This window comes from Pleurodeles waltl, chromosome 4_2 (assembly GCF_031143425.1).
Source record: "Pleurodeles waltl isolate 20211129_DDA chromosome 4_2, aPleWal1.hap1.20221129, whole genome shotgun sequence".
NCBI classification, from domain to species: Eukaryota; Metazoa; Chordata; class Amphibia; order Caudata; family Salamandridae; genus Pleurodeles; species Pleurodeles waltl.
The window spans coordinates 259606678-259631348 of NC_090443.1; positions in this window are offsets into that span (position 1 = coordinate 259606678).

Sequence of the window (24671 nt, forward strand, 5' to 3'; positions counted from 1 at the left end):
GGAAGGCAGAACAAAGCATTTCCTCTGCGAGCAGGGTATTACACCCTCTCCCTTTGGAAATAGGTGTTACAGGCTGGAGAGGGGTAGCCTCCCCAGCTTCTGGAAATGCTTTGAAGGGCACAGATAGTGCCCTCCTTGCATAAGCCAGTCTACACCAGTTCAGGGACCCCTTGTCCCCTGCTCTGACGTGAAACTGGACAAAGGAAAGGGGAGTGACCACTCCCCAGTCCATCACCACCCTATGGGTGGTGCCCAGAGCTCCTCCAGTGTTTCCCAGACTTCATCCATCTTGCTTTGCACGAACACCTTGCTCGGCGACCAGTACTCCTGGATCCCTCTCACAGCAACGAGCATGCTCCTAGAAACACAGAGGGTGGACTCCATCGACAAAGACTGTCCTGAGGTCCTGCTGACAAAATTTGGAGGAGGTAAGACCTTGCCTTCCCTGAGAGCCATAGTACCCCTTTGCACCACGTCCTCTTCACCTCCTGAGACATCTGTGCACTATTTGCAAAATTCCTTCATGCACAGCCTGCCATAGGTCTCCAGCACTCTATCCTTTGATGCTCAACTCACTGTGTTGAACTCCAGCGGCATGGACCCTTCTTTGTGGTGCTGCACCAACTGCATTTTGCACCTCCTTTGTCCCCATGTCCTGGGACTCCCGTCAGTGCTGCCTGGCATCCTCAGGGCTTTCTGAAGTGCTTGGAGCTCCCTCTTCCACCTCATATAGAGGTGAGGCCCCCGGATCCCTCTTGGGTCCAGCCAGCACAATTTTGATGCAAAACACACATTTGTAGTTACCAAGGCTTGTAGGTGGCTTATAACACGAAATCACGTCTGCTTCCATCTTCACATTGTGGGACATCTCTTGCATCATGCAGGAACCCACTGGCATCTTCCTAGGGTACATTCCTGCAGTCTTCATCCAACCAGGGACTCTTCTTTTGTACCCTCTTTTGGGTTGACAGGGGCTCCTGTCCTTCCTGGAACTTCTTTCGACTTCTGGAGTTGGTCCCCTTCCTTTGCAGGTCTTCAGGTCCAGGAATCCATCAGTTGTTGTTTGCAGACTTGGTTGGTTACTGCAATAATCCATATCACGAGGTGTAGTGTGTCCTAAGGAAACTTGCAGTACTTTACTCCTGCTTTTCTGAGCTCTGGGGTGTGGTAATTTACTCACCATTACTGTATTCTTACTCTCCCAGCGATTCTGCACACACTATGCTTGCCTAGGGGGGAATTTGTGATTCGCATTCCACTTTCTTAGAATATGGTTTGTGTTGCCCCTAGACCTGTTTTCTCTAACCGGATTCTATAGCATTTCCTATTGTTTGCACTATCCTATGACTAATTACTAATCTCATTTTGGTGTCTAGTGTATATATTGTGTATAATACGTACCTCCAGAAGGAGTATTGTCTCTAAGATATTTTGGGTACTGTGTCACCCCAATAAATACCTTTATTTTTGGTAACACTGAGTATTGTCTTTCCTTGTGTATAAGTACTGTGTAACTACAAGTGGTATTGCATGAGCTTTGCATGTCTTTTAGTTCAGCCTAAGCTGCTCTGCTATAGCTACTTCTCTCAGCCTAAGCTGCTAGAACACTACTACTTCACTAATAAGGGATAACTAGACCTGGTATAAGGTGTAAGTACCCAAGATACCCATACAAACCAGGCCAGCCTCCTATATCCCCATATTCCTTGAAAAGGGAGAGGCATTGCCTGTGGTCACCAAAGGTGCAACAGCTGGTAGTCTCCATTAGGGGAATTGGCAGGATTTGATTACATGAAATTCTGTGGAATGACATTAAAATTCTGCAATATTCTATGGAATTCTGGGGTGGAGTGGATGCCCAAAAATGGATGAGAAGATGCATTTTGCTCTAACAAATCAGACTTTCTAATATCAAATGGACTTACAACGCATAACCCTTAGTGTCCCTACATAATTTGCAGTGGTTTCGGCAGTGAATGTCAGGGCGTCGAGGAGTATCTGATAACGCGTCCCGACCTAGGTAATTTACTTACTATGGGACTTGTTTTAGGCGAATGAATCTTTTGACCCTGATTAGAGACACCTTAAGACGAGATAACTAATCAACATGTCAATCAATAGATCAATAACCTCTCAATATTCACAATAGCAAATCAATCAAGTTAGTTAGTGACATTAATAAGAATCGGAACACAGCATGACCTTTCAGCCATGAATAACCACACAGAATTTAGTAAAATGTATGATATTTATTCCCTATTTGTTACACTCTACTAGTAAGTTTATTGGTCTCAACACCAGAAAACACTTCAACAAAGTCACAATATGGCAACTCGAATAAGACTTTATCAGAGCAAAGATCATGAACATTAGAATAAAGCACAACGTCAACATGGATTAACTTTAGCAGAGTATCATTAGCGCATTTATTTACATGGACTGCTCATCACTTCTTTTAGGACCCCTTGCTTCACAAAGTCTGCAATTATCTGCGTCACCTGTATAAGGACATCTTGTGCCATGTGGTACTGCGGTACCTGGGGAAACACGGCATTTGGCTTCACATATACTTTGACTGGTTCTACTCCTTTTATCAGTCCCACTTCTTTTCCTGTCAAGTCCCACACTTTCTCCGTGACCGTTCCCTGTAATTCTGTTGGTAAATCGGTCACTGTGAACATCGGGAGAAAGCTTATCAAAGGGTACTCCTCATCTGTGGTCTCCGTCTCTGAGATCTGATCATCATCCCCTTCATCATCACTGTTTGTCTGCACCTCAATTCCTTCATTGGAACAGGTGATTGAACACCTAATCTTACACAGCAAGTCTCTCCCTAGTAAGGACACGGACTTGAATCACAGACTACAAACCTGTGCAATCCCTGAAAGGTACCACTCTCAACTTGGACCGGAGCTGTAATCGGATTAGTCAGGAGCTGATTTGCCACTCCTACTACCTTTATTGTAAGCCCTGAAAGAGGCAGTTTTGGAACCTCTGCACTTCTGACTGTTGAGCGTGTGGCTCCTGTGTCAACCAAGAATGAAACTTTGTGACCCATCACTTTCCCTTGCACATAAGGTCCCCTCTGATCTACTTCTAGGGACGCTGCAAGCCTGCGCTCCTCACTATCTGAACAGTCATCCGACCATTCATCGTTTATTCCATTCTCACCATGCAATGAGAACTGTTGTACTGCATTATTTTGACTCATTGTTTGACCTGTGACCTGTTGAGGAAGCATCACCTGTTGCTTTCCAATCGGAGCTAAAGGCAACTGCATTTGCTGTCTAGGTACCAAGGGAATCTGCTGTTGCACTTGCTGCACCTGCACTCGTTGTACATGTGGCATTTGCACTTGTTGCATGGGTTGGAGACCTTGCATCTGAACCATGTTATTCTGGAAGTTTGGATTTGGACCCGTCATTTTTGGTCCCTTCACATTTTGAAATGCACCGATATCATTGCTTTGTTGAACAACACCATCCTGCACCATCATCGGACATTCCCGCTTCCAATGTCCCACGGCCCCGCACACATGGCATGGTAACATCTTTTTCATCCCTTGCACGTCATTTTGAACTACTACAGTATTCAAATCTGGACCACGGTTCATAAAACCTCCTCGACCTCTGCCTCTCGCTTGGTCTGAAACATTTTGTTTCCTTGTGGTTGCTGCACCATCTGCTGTACTCTATTTCCCTGCATCCCTGCTTGAGCTGCCTTAATTTGCATCACCATCACCTTCTCTTTCAACTTTCTCTGCTTCAATTCAATCTCATCACTACAGTATTTTGCATACTGCAACACCTCATCAATCGGCTTCGCTTGTCAACAGATCAAATGATTCTTAATCATCTGGCCAATCTCTGGCCTCAATCCCTCAACAAACTTGAACACCAGGTGATTCATGTCTTCCGGCTCTATGACCTCAGTGCCACTGTAGTGCTTGAACGCCTTTAACAACCTCTCATAGTAAGCATGTATTGACTCTTTGCCTTCTTGTGCCGTTCGATCAATCTTCTGCCAATCAATATTCTTCGTCAACACCTTCTGCTTCAGGAACTCAATCACCTTAAAGTAATACCTCATCACCTCAGGAGACGGTGCTCCAGTAACCTTGTCCCTTGCCGGCTCTTCTGTCGGCCAATCCACACTCCTCTTGCATTCAAGCCACAAATCAGCTGGAACTATAATCTCAAACAGTGTATTCATGTCCTCCCAAGGACATTTTGCAAGCTTCACAAACCAGTCTGTCTGCTGATACCACTCTATCGGCTTTTCCCTCAGTCTGGGAAAGTCATTTGTAAATGACAAAATGTCACCTCTAGACCACAGTACGTGGACTAGAACCCCTCCAGCTGTTTCCCTCATCAGTAACATTTTTATTGTACCTGTTTCTGGCACAGCTTTCGCCTGCTGCTGTTCTGGGAAGTCACTTTTTCTCTTATCTCTCTTCTTCGCTCATCTGCCTTCCCACTTCCTAATGCTCCCCCAACTTGAGCACTCTGTAGTATTTCTTTAAGGTGTGCCTTCATTCCAGTAGATCTCATGTGATCAAAATCTTTAGGCTCGAAGTCTAACCTGTAACTCCTCTTCATATGCTTAGTATTGTCTAAGTCTATGCCATATTTATCTGCTAGGTTTGCCAACCTTTGGTGCATCTTACTCACTTCTTTTGTTATTTTGGGGCACAGATACCTTAATTCTGCTTCAGTGTATGATTCTTACCTGTTCACTCCCATGCTTCCTTCAACTAACTCGGCTGCTTTCACGCCCAACCTCACGAAATTCAAGTATTCCTCTCTCTCTGACTGCTCAGCTGTCGCAGGAGTAGTCTGTGGTGAATTAAGCTTGTCTAACCATTCATTCAACTGTTGCGCAGTCAAACCTTGCAACAAGATATTTCCAGCCTGCACCATTGGCGTTTGTGACGTATTTGCACTCAGTACCTGTGGAGTCAGTAGACCAAAACCTGCTTGTTTCATTGTCTCTAAACGAACCCCAATCGGACTGAAGTCCAACAAGGATCTAGACATCTCTGCTGTCTGTTCCCCCAGTGTCATCCCTTGAGAGCTTCCTGCGAACCCTCCTCTTATCACCTCTTGAGTCATTACCCCTTGGTCACATACACTAGGCTTTCCCTGCACATACAGTGGTACTGGTAGACCAACGGTAATTGGCAAAGATATAGCAGCCGGTGCCTGTCTGTTTCCCAATCCCTGTGAAGCATTAACTCCCATAGCTTGATTCATTCTGGGTGCTGTGACTGACTGCAGTCCTGTGACCGAAGTGTAATTAGGAACCACTTGTTGCTGCGGCTGGGTCAGCAAATGTGAAGTTGGCTCAATCTGCACTAACTTTGATCTTGTGTATACTGGATCAGGTGGCTCCATCAAATTCATAGTCGTCTCTAATACTGGGACATCAGGGTAGAGCCTCTGAACTGGTGGTGGCTGCAACTGTGTCTGCGTCTCTGGTGCAGTGGATACACTAGCACCGTTCTGTATCAGAGCCGATGTGGTAACATTATTTGCCTGTGCTGTATTCGTGGTCCCCTGATTCTGTGTCGAATTTACAGGACCCGCACTAGTACTCGGTCTATTGCCATTTATAGCATATGGTGGCGGTTGATCATGTAACAACTGATTGAGAAACTCATCATCATCTGAATCATCTGCATCTACCCAAGACTTCTGAGTCTCCTTTTGCTTGCTAGAGCCCTTGTCCGTTTTGCTAGTGGCCTTTCTTCCCTGTGCTTCGGCTTCTTGAGTTATTGCCGGAAACATTCTAACTCCGTCTATTATTTCCCTTCTCCACATCCTAGTCTCACTATCCCATCTAGTCTCCGCTAGTGTCTTTTCTGCTTTCCTCATTCTCCTCTTGAATTTCTATCGTATGGCCATTAATTCCCAAATCGCTAACGCCTCAAACTGAGCTGGTCTCGGAGGCGGCTTTTGCTGATTTAATGCCTTCCGAAGATTTTCTAAGATCCCTATGTTTAACGACCCATTCTCTGGAAACGCCAAACATCTTTCTCTGTCAATTTGCACCATTGCTTTAGCCAAAGACATGACGCAACTCCCTTCTCTTCCATTACGGCATAAGCCGGAGTATCCTCTGGTGGTGTAGGCTCTCCCACACTCGCTGTAATGTACACATCTACCCTTAAAGCCTTGAAAAATGTCATTTTGCGCCTTTTATTCTGTTTAGAATCGAATAAGGAAGTGACTTTAATTTCCAGAACACTCTTTGCCTACCGTCTCAGCCAATTGCCTCTCACGGATGGCTGCCAATCCGTGTGCGACCCTTCTCACTAACTGACCTATTCCAGCGCGGCTCCAATGACGTCACACTCACACACACTGTGGCTGACAAAGTCTTGCGGCTTGTCCTCCTCACTCTCTATTCATGCAAAAACTAATGCAAGATATTGCGAGCACTTCAACAACAAACTCAAATTTGCCAGCTTACTACAGGAAGGGTAACACAATCGCTTCAGAACTTTACAGAAATTTCACTTGAAGCCTCGGCCGCTACTCTCTCCTTCTCAGATCCCACACTTGCAAGCAAAATTTGACCGGCAAATTTCACTCTTGACTTGTCAATGGCTCGTTCTAGTGCACTTTAGAACTTACCAAATCTCCATCGAAGGTTTTCACTCACACACTTTGATTCAAACTCGACTCATCAATCACGCCCGATTGACCTAATAAACAGCGCAAATTACAACATAAACCAAGTGTCTCATACACTTATCAATATACTCTGGAGTCTTAGACCACGTAGGGTCCATACATCACCAACAACCACGTGGACAATTTTTGAGCACAAAGTGCCACACTCACATGAAGTTCGCCGACTTCCCTACTCTCATACTGCGGAGTACGCACTCTCCTACTAAAACATTACCTGGCCTAAATTCTCACAATCCTCCTGTGGTATGCATAAGCTGTGCAAGCGCCAATTCTACGTCACGCATACTATCACTAGAATGCCAAGAATATACCCAACTCACTTCGGCAAGCTCCGAGATTCCGGGAAAGTCATTTGGGACTTAGGGGCACATCATATCTCCAATTTGCATTATTCCAAAAACACTTCTAAACAATGGTCCCTCGCCTTAGGGCCCCAAAGGGCCTAAATCGTCCTCTGCTACCAGAACTGATAACTCGTCCCGACCTAGGTAATTTACTTACTCTGGGACTCCTTTTAGGCCAATGAATCTTTTGACCCTGATTGAAGACACCTTAAGACGAGATAACTAATCAACATGTCAATCAATAGATCAATAACCTCTCAATATTCACAATAGCAAATCAATCAAGTTAGTTAGTGACAATAATAAGAATCGGAACACACCATGACCTTTCAGCCATGAATAACCACACAGAATTTAGTAAAATTTATGATATTTATTCCCTATTTGTTACACTCTACTAGTATGTTTATTAGTCTCAATACCAGAAACCACATCGACAAAGTCACAATATGGCAACTCGAATAAGACTATATCAGAGCAAAGATCATGAACATTAGAACAAAGCACGACGTCAACATGGATTAACTTTAGCAGAGTATCATTAGCGCATTTATTCAACAAAGCAAGATCCAGTCATTTGTCTATTTGCATCCGTTTAGTGAATCCCTTAACTAACCTCGAATTAGCATTAGCATGTTGGGCTTCATGCAAAACAATTTAGTAACACAAATTTAGAAAACATCTAACTATGGTCTCTATCAAAAGAAGCAGTTGGTACCTAGAAAGAAAAGGCAAACAGACAATTACAGTTTCATCATTATATAGTTACCCTCCGTAATGGGTCAGCATACAGAGTCACTCTTCGTCTTCAGGACATCAGTTGGTTCGCCATCAGCCAGGGTAAGCAGCAAAGTTCAGCAAGACAGGGCAATAAGGAACATAAGGAGGAAAGGTAAGAATCAGGCAAGGCAAGGATGAGGATAGTTTGGAAAATCAAACCGCAAAGTCTTTAAGACAGAATGTCATAGTAACAGCACGAATGGCAAAGTGGCTAGGACTGGCAAAAAGTGTGTGTCCTCTCCTTGTGACATGGTGTTACATTAATCTTGTTATACAGTCTCCTAATTTCCAATTGGGCAAAATTTGGTGCATCATTATCTCCATCCAATGATCGGCTGGTCACCTTACTAGAATTTTCACTTAAAACAGTTCTCATGTAGTTTATTGGCTCCTGTAATTAATGTCTTTAACGGGTAGAAAGTCAGGTACGAAAAAAGCTACTTTCACTGTTCAGTCAGTAGTTCCATTGTCTTTACCAGTTCAGGTGACCTTGCACCTGTTGCGAATTACACTGTTGCATTTCAGCCAGAATGCCTCCTTGAGCAAGTTGGGTCCCATGAGAAAGAATTTACTACAGTTACACACACATCTTCTAGCTTCTGGAAAAGTACGGCTTCATGTTCTTCAGCAAGTCAGCATATTGCGCGTTAGAAAAACACTTTAATATGAGACCAGGCAGCTAAGCCCAGACTCTTGCTAACTAAGGCCTAGTGATTAATTTAGCAAAACCTTAACATATAATTCTTAATGTTAATACAAAATCTCACATTAGTACATTAATAATTCATTATTGATCAATTTCATTAATCATCGTATACATTGATGGCCACTCCCCGTGGGCACATTTCACACGCGTATATTAAAAGCACAGCAATATATTTTCAATGCAACATCATTATACATTAATTTGCAAGCATTTCATGTTAATTTTGATTATAAAAGCTACACTCCAACAAATCCACTGCTGCGCATACCCCTCAGCACCCTTACATACCTTGTAGTGACTACTGCAGAATATGTAATGGTGCAGAGGTGGTCTGCACTGTAAGTGCATTTGGTATTTGGCACTACTGTGCATACCCCTCAATACCCTTACATACTATGCAGTAGTCACTGTAAAGTACTGAAGGACACACCAAGGGGTTTCACTCTGGTGCATACCCCTTGTCATCCTTACATACTTTGCAGTAACTACTGTGGGTATGTAAGGGTACTGAGGGATATGCACTGCTGTCCATATCCCTTAGTGCCCTTACATACTCCAAAAATATAAGCCCTATATACTCTGAGGGACATATTTATAGGCCCCTAGTGCCACCTTGCGCCACATTAACGTTTTATATTTTTACATTAATTTGGCCCAACAAGGCCAAAATCCTTGCACTGTACTTACAGAGTGGTGCAATGGATGCATTACCCCACTCTGTAACCCTTTGTCCTACATTATACCCGCGCCAGGTATAATGTATGTAAAGAGGGGTGTCCCCCATTTGGGGAGCTGGAAAAATGATGCATGGAAATCTATGAGATTTCCTTGTGCCCTTTATTGCTGCCCTTTAAACGACTCCTCAAGAGCAGGCGTTAAAAAGGGGCTTCATTTTCTGCATGAGTAGTGCCAATATTTTGGCGCTTCTCCTGCAGAGTACAATAGCTCATAAAAAATGACACTTTTGCCCCCTACCCTGCGCCATGGTGCACTGTGTTTTGAATACAGCGCACACATGGTCGCAGTGGGGAGGTGCTAAGGGGCGCAGAGAAAGTGGCACTGCACTCGGTGTAGGGCCACTTTCCATACATCTTCCCCTGAGTATTTAAGGGCGCCAAGGAATATGCACAGCAGTGCAGTCAGCAGTTTCTAAACAGGGCTGGAAGAAGGAGCTGTCCCTCTATGTTTAAAAATGACTGCAGATTAAAGTTGAATCTGCAGTGGCACATAGAGGGACTGCTGCCTCTTCCAGCCCTGTTTAGAAACCCAGAATGCTGATTAAATCAGCCAGTGGAGAAGCAGTATTTATTAGTAACTCCATGTTACAAGAGTGACCTAGAATTTCTAACTTCCTCCAATTCTGCTGGCAGAATTAAAAATTCTGCCCACCCTCAGTCTCATCGGAGCTGGGATTGCAGTGCAAAAGATGAGAACATCTGCAGTGTTCTGATCCCTGCACGCAGGGAATTGTGAGAGACAGAGCTAGACAGGGAGAGAGAGAGAGCGAGAGAGAGAGTGTGTGGGGGTGGGGGTGTCTGTGGGGGTGGGGGTGTGTGCTGTACATTTCTCACTCCCCTCAATCTGCACGGGCTTTTGTAGCAAAGTAGGGTGGCTCAGTGACTTGGAACAGGTTGTAGCTGAGAGAGAGGTGTGGGTGAACGAGGATGAAAGTAGAATGCTGAATAATTTAACTTTGCCGTTTGAAGACAGAACGACAATACATTGACAATATCTAAAATATGGCAGTGTATGGCTCAGACACTCCTACTTAAGGGGCATCACCTCTCTGATCTTGGATGGCAGCAAAGTCTATAATGAGTTCCAGGCCCATCTGTGGCCCAAGAGCTACATCTATGATGGCTCCCTACGCAGGACAAGAGTTGGACTGTGTGGAATTCAAGTAATTAGCTTTGATATTATCATGCAAATTTCAGCGAAATCAGGCAAAAGGGGCAAATGCACATTTTGCACTACATTTAAGCACAAAATGTATCATTGCTTTAATATTTTGATGCAAGAAAACATTTTGTACTAAATAAATATTGCACAACAAAAGCACTGCGATCAACAGCTACCTTTGTTCTATTGTGCCAATGTATTTGCAGTTACATATTTACTGCAAATTGTGCTCAGATAAATGAAATGGTGCAATGGCATCATTTGGGAAATTCTTAGTGACATGCATATTGAAACTTCCTGAAATTACATGAGTTATATTCTTGTAAATAAATTAAATTTCACATAGGCCTAGGCAGGCTATATAAAACAGTGCACAGCATTTGACCATTCCCCTAGTCCTAGATGAGAAATCAATGAACATATAGTACCACTTCCAGTGTATTTCTTTCGATACTCTCAAGTAATAAAGGAGACAAGTCAAAAGAGGGCAAGAGATGCCCCTCGAAGTCAAGCACATGTTTTCTTATACACTCGCCAAAGCATCTTGATAGCTCAATCGGTAATTCATGCATTAAGTATTATGATATCGTCCAAATGAGAGCACGTTCTTAAGGAACCCATGCCACATCAATATGTACATAAATGTAAAGGTAATATTCTTAAACTAATGTATTGGCAACTGTGTTTGGTCTATCACGACAAAGGAAGTAATTTGATGTACGTATTCGCAATATTCGTCCCCAAATACCAATCAATATCCTAATTTGGGAATGTCATGAGGTTTAAAGATGTCAGTATCTTCTCTCTGTTGAGAAAAGCCGAGCCCGTGAGTGTCCTGTATTGTTCAATACGAAGTAGGGTGAAAAGAACTTGAGGAGCAAAAACCGGGACAGGTCAGACATAAAAGAAGGACTAACGACTTTACACTCACTTTTATTTCTGGCATGTCCCTTTTTGCGTAGCTTTGTGAATGTGTGCTGATACATGTGTGTATTTATATATGTACAAATATATACACACACATTTACATATAAAATAAGCTATGGCTTGCCCTTCCACCTTGCATGCCCAACCGCCCGCCTCCCCCACCCTCCTTTCTCTGCTCCCCACTCTTCTCTCTGCTGGAGCAGACAGGGGACTGTGTTGCCTGTCAGTAACAGATACATTACTTTAATTATTACATACTTTGTAGGCGTCTGTTAAAGGAGAGCATACCTTGAATGTATGCTTCCCTAGATAATCTGACATTTGATCCTAAAAACGGGACATTTATGTAATGATCTGACCTTTGTCCCAAAAAACGGGACATTTATGTAAAGATCTGACCTTTGTCCCAAAACCAGGACATTTGTATAAAATTAAGAGAAGCGTAGGGACACCGGGACAGTCCTCTAAAAACCGGGACTGTCCGGGGAAATCCGGGACGTCTGGTCACCCTAATAGAAAGGCCATTTTTTTCAGTTATAATCGTTGCAACAAAAGTGACAAGCTGGTATATTAAAGCTGCAGTAGTGTGTGTATGCAGTACGTGAAGACGGCATTTTCTTCAATACTGTGTCCTTTTATCTCACCACTCGCCCAAAAATGAAAACGAGGCAACAGCCACATTCTGGAAGAGACCTTTCATTCTACTGGAGACATCGCAGCACACTTCTCCTCGTGGACATAGGAGTACTAATTTGTTCTGTTCCTTATTCGTGATCGGTTCCCTCATGCTCGCTACATTGACTCCCATTCTATTGCCGTATGTATGTATGCATGTGTCTGTTCATATCAGACAGGCTGTCGTTAACAACCCCAGTAACTTCCGAATCTGTACCTGTATTCTCTGCACTTGCTGATTTTTGTTCACTCTAATTCGATGCTCTGTTAATTGCCGTGCAATTGAGTCTCTCTTAATTACATCAGTCCACACTTCCATGCCATCACTTCTGTTTGACGTCAGTTAAGAATGGAGTTAAGAATTGTGAACTTTCGGTGGCCGGCCGCATGATCTGCCACTTCAACAGATAGGCGGCCACTTGATGCAGGGGATGCTTTCAAAAGGAGATTTATTATGAACTTCTGGAAATCTATGTACAGACTTATGTAAAAGGTACACATTGTTATGTCGATTTGCAGAGTGCACTGTTCACCCCTGAGGGTGTCCAGGCACTTACCAGGATTAAAAGTTAGAGGTCCCTGCATGATTCTTGGAACAGCCAGGTCTTCAGTTTCTTGTGGAAGGAGATTGTTCCAAGTTTAGGGTGCGATGTAGGAGAACATAATTACCTCTGCTGTGCTTTTGTGAAAGCGGGCAGTGTGTGCAACTAAGAGTGAGGCTGAGCGTCCGTGTCTGCCTGGCAGGTCGAACAGCATTCGGTTCTTCGGTATGCTGGGCCGGTGTTATTCAAGGCTTTGTATGTCTGCATGAGGAGTTTGAATTGGCTGTGTGTGTGTGAATGTGGAGGCAGCGGAGCTCTCTGAGGTGAGGTCAGATGCGGGTGCAGCACGGAAGGCTGAGGATAAGTCTTGTGGATGGTCTGGAGTCTGCATATGAACTGCTTGGAGAATCCTCTGTCGGGCTGCGTTGCCATAGCCCAGTCTGCTCTGGGGTGGGTATTTTTACATTGCCACTTCCACCTTTATTCCACAGGCATGAACAGTGGAGGGGTGGGTGTTCCTCATCACAAGGACATAAGGAGCGAGAAACCAAGGGCCTGATTTAAGAAACATGGTGTTGCACCCAGGGCCGGCTTTGGCGCTGGTGGCACCTTGTGCAACTGTCTTTTTTGGCAACTCCCCACCCCATCACCACCTCCTTGGATTCCCTCACATCCACCCGGCAAATGGGCCCCTCATCTCACCATAGCACCCCCTTTCTCATACATTAATTTGTTTTAAAGCACTTGTAAAGGCTAGATTTACTAATACACCCAGCTATCCACATAAAATATAGTTCTGTTATTTGCAGAAGGCATTTTAACCCTCTTAGCCACTTTATGGCAAGTCAAAGCTGCTGCTAGACAAAACTCCCATCTCTCTCCCTAGCAGGAACATTAACCACAAGAGTTATCTTGACATTTTAATTGCTTCCCGAAGGCTGCACGCACAATTAACTGTTCAATCGCAATTGCTTTTAAATCACAAGTTTCTAAGTTATTACTAAACACAGAGCACCCCTGAGGTCAGCGTCCCACAATCCATGTCAGCACCCGGTTCAACTGCACAACTCGCACCACCCTAAAGGCAGCCCTGGATGCACACAGTACATGCCACTTTTCTTGCGCCCCTTAGCGCCCCCCCTAATGCCACCATGTGTGCACCGTATCTAAGATACGGCAGACCATGGTGGTATTTAGAGGAACTAGCATCAAAATTATTGACGCTAGTTCGGAGCTTTGTAGAATTAGCATTAAAAATGTTGACGCTAACCCTGCAAAGCCCATTGAGGACCTTTAAAAACAATGGTGTGTCTCCTTTTAACGCCTGCTCTGGGCAGTTGTAAAAAGTACCGGAAAAATGACGCAAAGAAATCTTTTAGATTTCTTTGCACCATTTTTTTGCCCCCACCACCCTAACGGGGGAACGCCCCCTTGCATACATTATGCCTGGCGCAGGAATAATGTTGTGCAATGCATTACAAAGTCGCGCAATGTATACATTGGGCTTCTTTGTAAATTTGACGCAACGATTTTGGCCTCGTTGTGCCACATCAGCATAAAACAAATATGACACTAATGTGGCGCAAGGAGGCGCTAGGGGCTCCTAAATCTGTCCCCAAGGGTTTCTAAGAAGGTTGGACATTGGCTATTTATTGTCGATAAAAGAGATTCTGACTAGTCATTGAGGGCGCATCCTCGTTCCTTCATATAGTGATTGAACTCCTGGATGACTTGAAACATCATCAAGGTATCTGAAGGTATTCTGAAACATTGATGAAAGACGTCTGCCTAGTTTTATAGTTTGCAGTATGTTGAAATGTATTGCGTCTTTTTGGGCGCCTCTTTATCAATCTGCCGTTAGAGGGCACTATTGTACTACAGATTCAGCATTCACACAATTACCAGACCAGACCGCACCGCCCAAAACAAGTGTCATCAAAATTTAAAAGTGAAAAAATGCGGAAATGTAGACAAATGTACAGCTAAACGGACAACCAGTGACAGCTGGTCGCCTGCTCACCTCTGTTTACGTACACAATGCCAGTTGTTCAGGTCGGAGCACTTTAAAAACACACTGAGCAGTATAGTATCAAGGATACAATAGGCCCTAAAGCAAGGAAGGAAAATTGCCCCTTTACTGGACTTGGTGTAGTAAAACACAGCCACTGCACCTGCTGCACCTGTGATAGCTACGTCCATGACCCAGAACCGGTTAGGCGTCTGTCAGTGGATAGTTAGACACACATAATATATTATCTATATGGTTTACTCAGTGTTTTTTTAGCAGAATATGGCATCTTTGAGTCACTGTAACAAGGCCTCATCTTGTGTGCGATATTCAGGCAGTTCTGGTTTTTCAGCCAATGCCACTTAAGCTGCTTGGGCCTAGGCAGTTAGTTAGTTAATGGCGGAAGCTTTCTAATTCTGACGAATGAAAGGTGTTGCAGCAAGGCCCCAGCAGAAGCAGGTGCACAACACACGAAGCCAGTTTGCTTACTATGGCAAAAAAATCCGTTGGATTAATAAAACAGTGCTCCCAACTGCAGAGCTGTTTAAATTGTTTCTACTTAGGGTCGGACGGAGACAGAAAACAGGACCGGGCACCAAAATAAAAGTGGACCCACAGAAGAATTACGTAGCTAAAAAGTGTATTACGTTTGAAAACTGAGGGTTGTAGGACGTGCTGTTTTGAACTGGTAAAGACATGCTGTATATTTTGGTCAACGTATGGGAGACTGCATGGATTTGAACTTTCTGCAGGCAATGTTTGCTTTTTGTATCAGGGACATCAGCAATAAAAACGGGCCCAGCGGACCAAAAACTGGTCCAGACACCGATCAGTCAGACCTACCCTTTGGGCACTGCCTTATTACCAGTAGGCCAGTCCGACCCTATTTATACACCACATTATACTTCACCTTTCTAATACATCATGGAAGTCACAGGTTTGTTTCAATTCTTTCGGTCTAGTACACGTGAAAAAAACATCTTTTTTAAAGGGACATTCCAGGACTTCTAGTGATTTGAAGTAATATCATTGACGTCATTTAGGGGCCGCCAGAGGTCGCAACTGCGACCCCTGACTTGCCATTTGCTACTCCTGGCACTGTTGTTTGGATCCCTGGCCTCAGAGGTGGCAAATTTGGTGCCAGGAACACAGTGGCAGCTCGTCCTCATGGACATCAGTTAGGGTTCCACTCTCTTTCTCTTATTACAATATTAGTGAATATTAATATTATTATTCACTATTAGTGTATTTAAAATGGAGTACAGTTAGCTGGAATATGCCCTTCCATAGCAGCTGAGGTAAGATAAAAATGCTTTGAGATGCATGTTGTCTGAGCGCCTGCGGATGAGAGTGTGTTTATGTGAGACAGTGTAAGTATGAATTTGAGGATGTTTATGTGAGAGTGTATGTAAGTATGAATTTGAGTATGTTTAAGTGAGACAGTGTATGAATTTGAGTATATTCATATGAGACAGTGTATGTAAGTATGAATTTGAGTATGTTTATGTGAGACAGTGTATTTAAGTATGAATTTGTGTGTATCTATAAGTATGTGTGAGTGGAAGTAAAAGGGCGTCTGATGTCACATCCACTACCCCTGGCATTTCGGTGAATTGACGCCCATGAGTAATATGTCATTTTAGTGTTAATGTCCATTTTAAGCAAAGAGGAAAACGTTGTATTTTTCGGCATCTGTTATCAGCATTTTTTTAAAGTTTATTCTGCTTTAGCAAAAATGTAAGAATTGCACAACTCAGTGCGCAGAATGTAATTTTAGAACAGAGATTAAAGCGTGTGATGCAGCACACAGTTTTACATATTTGTACTGTTTTCCTTTTCCTAACACAATGCTGAAATATATTTTGATAAATAAAACATAATAGACTATTTAAAAATAACGTGAAGCTTGGAAAATATTTCTAATTCGTTTTGACAAAAGGAGTATTTTTCCATAGACATTTGAGATGTAGATCGAAATGTGCCAAAATGAGACTTCCCGATTTCCAGTAGATTCATATGTCAATCCCTCATAAACAACCCTCAGCCTCCAAGTCTAAACCTTCTATTAGCGCTCCGAGTCCTGCCGTGTTCACAGTACCATGGCTTCCCTTCTCCACAGTGCCAGCCTTTAAGACCGCAATGCCCTGTTTTCGGGGGGTAAAACTTTATCACCTCATAAAAATGCCAGGGCCTGTCCTGGAGACTGAGGCCCATATTTATACTTTTTTAGAGCCGCATTTGCGCCGCTTTTTAATGCAAAAGCGGCGCAAACTTACAAAATACAATTGTATTTTGTAAGTTTGCGTCGCTTTTGCCTCAAAAAAATGAGGAAATGCGGCGCTAAAAAAGTTTAAATGTGGGCCTGAATTGCTACTGGATTGGTGGGAGTTGAGAGCCGTGGAAGCCTCAAAACCCACCAGCAACACAGAAAGCAATGTTTAAAGGAGACATGCACCCTTTAAAGCAAACGTTTACAAATGCAAAACGTTTCGGCGTGTCCAATCGTATTTCCGAATTCTGGCCATTTATAAAACATTTATCAGTACTAGAGGGATGACTAACCATGCACACTAGTGTAAATGTAACATTTGCTGATTTGCACTTGTTCCCTCTCGCCATTGAACATGTTTCAATTTTACAGTCCTCAAAATTATTTAATCTTAAAGCTTTCCACAGTACGCCAGGAGTCTCAGCATTAATCCAGGGCCAGCATTATACAGGGTGGACACCTTCTTGCCATGCATGTCATCAAGAAATACCGTAATAATGCAGGGATAGCCTTCTAGGAGCCGTGGATGTCACTGATCTCCACAATATGTCAGGCTTTATCGTTATTATGAAATGGGTCCCTAAGATATGACAATAATTGTCACCATGCTCTCAGAACCTTCACTAGGCCAAAGGCCCCTACAATATGTCGGAATGACTTGCACCGTGCCAACGTGAACATTATTCCAAGATTGGATACCACTGTGTAGTGGATGCCCACAGTATGACAAGAAATACCGCCACAATACCATAGCTGCCATTGTTCCATTGATGTGTACAATATTTTAAGAGTGAACTGTGTAATATTGGAACCAACATTGCGTCAGTGGTAGAGGACCAACATTGCGTCAGTGGTGGAGAAGATTAAAACAGTTCAGGAATTACCACCGTTACGCCAATGACTGCACTGGAACAGAGGTGAGTAGTGTGCATAATTCCAAAGATACCTAGACATTTGCCAGGAAATAGCACCAGTCTGCCAGAGCCAGCATTTTATCAGGAATTACCAATTGGTACCATCGCATAGTTGCTAACAAATTGCCACAAATTACCATTGTTATGTGATGGTCAACATTCTACCAGGAGTGGTGGTCAATTTGCATCATCCAACAAATGCCCACTCATTTCCAAGAATCAACCACTGTGTATGTAGCCCAGAATTCACCCAGATTGGCAACGGGCCTCGTGCCAAAAATTGCCGAGAATTACCACCTTGGTAGAGGGCTGATCAGAGTGAATAAAAAGGGACAACACACTCTTCAGGCGGGCACCCACATACATTCAGAGGCACACATAATCACACATATGCACTTGCACACACAAATATGAACGCTTACAGGGGCACAATGCAGACACGTGCATATCTAAACGTACACACAGCATCAACGTTTTTTTTTTTCAAACCTACCTACTGCTTGGTGCTTTAATCCCGACTCCGGCGTGCGCTCTTGGCTCTTAGCTGTCACATCTCCCCATTACACATCTGAGTTGTGGCTCTCGAGTTGGCATCCGCTGAAGAAGGTGATGTTGGGCAGGAGCAGAGGCGTAGCCATCCACTGGTGCAGCAGATGCTTTGGCACCGGGGCCCAAGAGGCCTGATGGGTCTACTGATCCCTATATATTGCTGTATTTTATAATTCAGACATCAGCCAAGGGGGCCAGTCCCTCCCTTGCACTAGGGCCCAGGACACACTGGCTATACAATGACCCTCGGGTGGCCATGGAGAGAGGGATGGTAGGAATGCCTGGCAGGAAGAAGAGCTAGGGTCTTTCGCTTGTCCCCTCGCCTCCAGGCACTCACTTTGTGCTGAGGGAGTATGTGGGGAAATCCTCTCTCAAACTTGCCTTCTCAAACACAGGCAATATCTTGTGGGCGAGGGGGGACATATCAGAGCCTCAAATGGCATAGAGATTTGGGTAGCGGGGGCAAGGGAAGAAACTCAGGGGGCTAAGGAACATGCAGGATATTTAGCCTCAAGAAGAGAGTGGCTGCTGAATCATTTGTACTGCTCCTCCTATGCAGTTTCTTCTGCCATCCTTGCCCTTGTTCAATTGGTGGATGTGAAAGCTCCTCCAAATGCTTTTCCTCACCCACAATTTTCAAAGGTATTCTCTTTTCTTTTTCTTTTTCTTTTTCTTTCTTTTCTTTTTTTTTCTTTTTGTTTTTTTGCAGTGGAATCTCGTGAGAATCCCTTACATTCATATTGGAGGTTCCCCTGTATTGCAACGATTACTCAGTGTTCCTTAATAATATACTGAGGTCACCTTTTCTTAAAGTCCACTTGATTTCTTTCCTCAATTTTGCTGCTATGCGGCGCTATTGAGCTAAACCCAAACACAGAAAGATGGATACTATCACTCTTAAGGTTATACAACTCCTGTTGATTTCCCCAATCAATAGCACTTTCCACATGCATCACTTTTTAGAGCATTTTCCTCACTTCCATTTTATAACATCCTTGTTTTTGCGATACGTCTTCTAACCAAGAAACAGAAAGTGATACTGGAGGAGGACAAGGAGTGATGTCTGTACAATCGTGACAGCAGCACAGGCTTAAGTGAAACAAATCTTTTATTTCCATCATTGTGAAAATGTATTATTTGTGAAAGTCTAACTATGCCTTGTATTTGTTAGTTAAGCTTTACATACCAAAATCTGTCAAGTGGCCCATGCCATGTCTGACACCAAAAGATTTGGGTGAAATTGCTGAATGGTTTCAACGTGAAATACCTATAATATTTTCTAAAAGTATACGTATTTCAGAAAATACGCTTTAGCAATAATCTGCTCTAATTCAGCCTGTGACGTGTGTCCTCACATACAGAAGTCATTCAAGACACTTGCTCAATGTATTTGTTTTACAGTTTTTATAGTAAAATGAAGAGCGTTCCTCCACATGTGCTGCCATGATACACGTCCAGTTTAACAGTTCCTTCTGACAAACAAGTCTCTAACTGTGAAAAATAAGTACAAAAGGAGCAAAAAGGAATAAACAAAAAATATGCGAAAAACAATCAGGATTTACCTGAGGTGAGGGATGCATAATAAACATTTTGCCCAGACCTTGCCTTCAGCCTGTTTTTTTTAACCCAACATTACATTGCATGAATTGATTTTTAACAATAGAACTGTAGTTCCAAAAGACAAACTTTAAATACCAGAAGGAGATTTACTATTGCTTAAATAGCCAGGATTGGACTAGTTGTGTGGTAGATTAATAAATATTTAGGAAATGTAACTGTTAGAAAGTTGCTTTTTCTCTGCCTGACGTTCCTGGAGGTTAATTTACATTAGCTTGCCAGCAGATGTTCTGTCATTACTTGAACTTAATGAGGTGTGAAAACTAGCCCTGGGGCAGGCAATGTTGTAGGTCTAGTGACAGGATGAGTTGGGTGTGGGCAGGTAATCCCTGTAAGTTTGGAACAGCAGATGAGGAGGAACTTTATTATCTTGGAAGAGGCAGATGTGATGCCTGCCCGTTCATAGTTCAGTGTAAGAAAAGACCTGAGAAAGAGAAACTCTTTTATTCAATACCACATGTTCGACAGTGTGGGTTAGCTCCAGTAGGAGGGGGAGCTGGTCCCAAAACTAGTTTGTATTAGCATAGTAGGAGGGTTCTAATCTTTTCCATAAACACATCTCTGACTGACACACAAGACCTCCCCAAGGCAGAATGACTGTGCCAGGTCAGATTTCCCATAAAATAGTGCACCCTGGAATAGTTTGAAGTACGGAAAACAGGATGTGCCATAAAGTGGGTTGTCTCTGCAAACCTTTCCACATTGGTTAAGGAAAGTGTTAGAAATGGGGTCTCTAGTTGGCAGTGGTCTGCACCCTATCCGAGTAGGGACCCTCACTCTAGTCAGGGTGGGAGAGTCACACAGCTAAGATAACCCCTGCTTGCCCCTTTGGTAGCTTGGCTTAAGCAGTCAGGCTTATCTCAGAGGCAAGGTATAAAGTATTTGTACAAACACACAGTAACACAGTGAAAAAATAGCCAATATTTATCTTAGTAAAGCAAGACCAAAGCAACAAAACTCCAACATACAGGAGCAAAGATACACATTTTCAAAGATTAAATCTCAGTGTAGTGCTTAAAAACACAATAGCTCCACCTTGGGCTATCACAATGTCTTGACGGAGTCATTCCCACAGTCCGACGCCGCTTGCAAGGGAGCGCGGGCTGGTTACAGAGTTGCACGGACCCCAGGTACAGTACCTTAGAAAACAATGAGGAAACAAAGACTTTGCATGGAGTTGGGAGGTGAGCCATCGCTAGAGCTGGTGTGGCATCTGTTCCTTACTCCACTGGGAAGGGAAAGCATTGATTCCTTCCTGCTAGGTATGGGAGGTGAGGCATCAGATCCTTACAGTTGCATGGGAAGTGATGCGGTGTTGGTTGCAAGGCATCGATTTCTTATGACAAAGAGGATTGATTAATCAAGCAGGTCAAGACAGAAGGCATTGACTTTGCTGTGTCGCGATCACACCATGGGGCCACAGAGTCAAAGTTGGGTGCCACAGATGTTGGTGACAAAGCGCGCTGGTCTTGCATGGTTATGGGACTTTGGGGGTGCTGTTGCGGTATCAGGCCTGTGGTGTCGGGCGAGATAGTAGCACTCAACAGGGACCATGGCTACGGTGTAGGCAATATCTTTTCAGGGTAATTACCTGTTGGGAGCAGGTAACAATATGGAGTTTAGGGTCTCTGAACTCACAATGTAAAAATACAACTTTTGGTGACATTGGTTTTTGAACTGTAAGTTTGAAAATCCCACTTTTAAAAAGTGGACATTTTCTTTCTTATCCATTCTGTGCCTCTGCATGTCTGTGGAATACACGTCTAGGTCAGGATGACAGTTGGGCTGTTTGTGAATTCATTCTAGACCATCACACAAAGAGAGCTGAGGTGTGCCCTGCATATCCTGATGGGACTTCCTGAGCTAGAGTAATGGGAGGAGCTGGCTCTTATTCCTTTATATGGCATAGTTACGGTGCGAACTGACCCATTTGCAGTCACAAAGAGCCCAAAAGCTTGAATTTAAGAGCTCAAGAGCCACATCAAGGGTCCAGGACCGAAGAGGCACCACTGGAGGTCAGGATCTCACTGAAGACTGGTCCAGGAGCTATTGGGGGCCTTTTTTGTTCCTGAGGCTCAACTCAGGTGGGCAGCAGACTAGCTCTTGGAGTCACTCTGGGGTCCTGGGTTGAAGATGGCTTACAGGTCCAGTTCTTCCTTCCCAGGTAAGATGGCAGCAGGCCAGCACAGCAGGGCAGTAGCTCCTTCAGAGTAGCAGTCCAGCAGATTGGCAGTCCTTGTAGCAGCACAGTAGTTCTTCTTCCTGGCAGAGCAATCACAAGTCCAGAAGTGTATTGATGTGATGGTGTGTGAGGTCCTTCTTTTATACACAGTTGGGGAGGGAGGGAGAAGCTTCTGTGGGCATGTCTTTGAAGTGCATAGAGGTCCTGCCTGCCTAGCCCTTGTCTCCAGACTAACTACAGAGGGCATGCAGCCCTTTGTGTGGAGACACGACACAGCCTCCCATCCTACCAGTAATGGCCCATCCAGTCACACTAAAACTCCTATTGTGTGTGGTTTTCAAGGAGGAATACACAAAGCTCACCTGCCAACTACACCCAAGCATGTGACCAGAGAGACAGGCTGCATGCACCAAATCGCTAAGGCAAGAAACTTTCTAAAATTGGCATTTTCAGAACTGTAATTTAAGATCTGACTTCACCATATATAGGACACCAAACATGATCCAATTATCTCTTCCAATTTGGAAATTAAACCTATAAAATGTAAAAAGACAATTCCAATGTTAGTCTATGGGGCAGGTAGGCCTTGTGGTAGTGAAAAATTAATGTAAGGGATTTTCACTACCAGAACATGTAAAACTTAAAGGTACATGTCAACATTGTTAGGACACTGCACACTGCCCTTGGGGCTGCCCAGGACCTACCCTAGCAGTGACTTATAAGTATTAAAAAGGAAGGTTTAAGCTCGGAATAGGGTTCAGTTTTTGAGGTCGAAATGTCCTTTTAAAGCTGCACATACAGGTTCTGCAATTCCAGTCCTGGGACATGTTTAAAGGGCTTCTTAAATGGGCGCTGCTATCAGTGCTGCAGGCCCACTAGTGGTGTTTAATTTACAGGCCCTGGCCACATGTAGTGTGCTGAACACAAAATAAATAAAAAGTAAACTAAATATGCTAGTTGGGTATTGGCCAATGTTGTCATGTTTTGAGCAGACAGCATACGCACTTTAGCACTGGTTAGCATTGGTAAAGTTTGGAGGGTCCCAAAGCCAGCATAATGATGTCAGCAAAAACAGGATGCCTGAAGGCAAAAAGTTAGGAGGAAACCACACCAAGGATGCCAGGTATAACAGCCCCACAATCCAAACAGACCAAGTTACTATTACTTGACACTGAGGTGGAAAACAAACAAAAAAAGACGTACTAGATGTATATACAACCTGCACACCTAACAAATGTATTTTCAGGGTCAATGAATCTAACATGCTACCAGCTTCAAGAATAATTATAGTAGGGACATGAAACATTTCTTCCACTACACCCTACCAATGCACATTAAAAATGGCAGCAGCCAAATTCTAAATTCCTCTGTACTACCCTGAATGTATGCAGTGAAAGTACACCACTTTCCTCCATATCTATGCAGTTTTTCGCAATAAATGGTGTTCACCCTTTATTGCACACACAACTTTAGCATTTGCTACTCCTTTTCATTAATTTTTGTGATTTTATTATTAATTCGAACATTTGCCATAACGGTCAATCTATTTACAGTGTATGTCTCATTCTCATTTAAGTACTTTATTTTGGTGACAGACCATAAAAGTAACAAAATCAGTAGTACAAAGTATGTGCATACACAACTCAACAGTTGTTAAAAACGATTTATTAAAATATATATTTAGTAAACCGACATGAGAAATGACTCAACAATTGTTTTAAAACTCAATAAAACTATAGAACAAGTATAAAATACTAATTCACATAAACAATATAGTGCTTGAAATATACATACAGCCTAAAGAAATAAGACTCTCAATGAGGGGCTACAAGTAATTGGTCTCCAAGAAGCATGGCCTTCAATTCTAGAATTTCTTGGGGAATAATTGCCTCATTGGGTGTTAGCGAGTTTTGCCAACTTAGCCTCATATTTCTCGTAGGAAGAACCTTGCAGGCATCAATTAGTTGAATCTGGTCTTGATCTGTATGGACAGGAAGAGAAGGATTTTTTTTGCCATATTAGGCAGATATTCTCTAACTATTTGGCAATTGAGAAGACATTAAGGGGCATATTTATACTCCGTTTGCGCCGAAATTGCGTCGTTTATTTTGACGCAATTTCGAAGCAAAACTAACTCCATATTTATACTTTGGCGTTAGACGCGTCTAGCGCCAAAGTCCATGGAGTTAGCGTAATTTTTTATCGTGGACACCTACTTTGCATTAATTATATGCAAGGTAGGCGTTCCCGTCTAAAAAATCGACTCCGAGGCATGTGCGTGGGATTTATACTCCCGGGCAAAAATCACGCCCGGGAGTGGGCGGGTCAAAAAAAATGACGTACGGTCGCTTTTGCGCCGTTTTTTAGCGCCTGCAAAAGGCAGGCGTTAAGGGACCTGTGGGCTCTGAAGGAGCCCAGAGGTGCCCCCCCATCCCCCAGGGACACCCCCTGTCACCCATGCCCACCCCAGGAGGACACCCAAGGCTGGAGGGACCCATCCCAGGGACATTAAGGTAAGTTCAGGTAAGTGGTTTTTTTATATTTTTTTTGTGGCATAGGGGGGC